Below are 564 nucleotides of genomic sequence, written 5' to 3'. Positions count from 1 at the left end.
CAGCCATATGCAGCAAATGTATGTGTGTAGATGTTGTCAGTGAACTGACTCCCAAGGGCTAATGGATCTAAAGAAGCTCATAACTTGAGGTGCACTTCTTTCATTTCATTAAGGCTCTGTCTGGAGACAGTTCATTGGGTTGCTACTACATACTTAGCTATAGCTTTTATATATACAATGGTCACTTGATAAAGCAGTGGAAGCAATAATACTTTTGACCAAGGAAGAGGCTTTTTCTCAGTTTCTTAAGGTTTTCTGTTTCATATTCTAATTTTTCAATTAATTTAAACTGGTTTCAATATATATCTTAAACTGTTTTATGTGTAATTTCTGTCCCTAGCCACTGTAACTCTAAGATATGCAGTTACTGTGTTTAATTATATTACAACCTAAACTAGGTTAAGAGTATAAGGGTTGCAAAGTCAAACGTTCAAACGTTAGGAAATACCAAAACTAAGGTTATTCCTTTCCCTTGAGTATTGTCATACCTAGGATCCATGTAGCATTCAATGCATGGGATGGATCTGAAGATGAATCGGACAGGAGTTGCACTGGTGGGGGTGG

This window comes from Gavialis gangeticus, unplaced genomic scaffold, assembly GCF_001723915.1.
Source record: "Gavialis gangeticus isolate Ggan-Ray unplaced genomic scaffold, GavGan_comp1, whole genome shotgun sequence".
Lineage (NCBI taxonomy): Eukaryota > Metazoa > Chordata > Crocodylia > Gavialidae > Gavialis > Gavialis gangeticus.
This window is presented reverse-complemented; position numbering follows the sequence as displayed.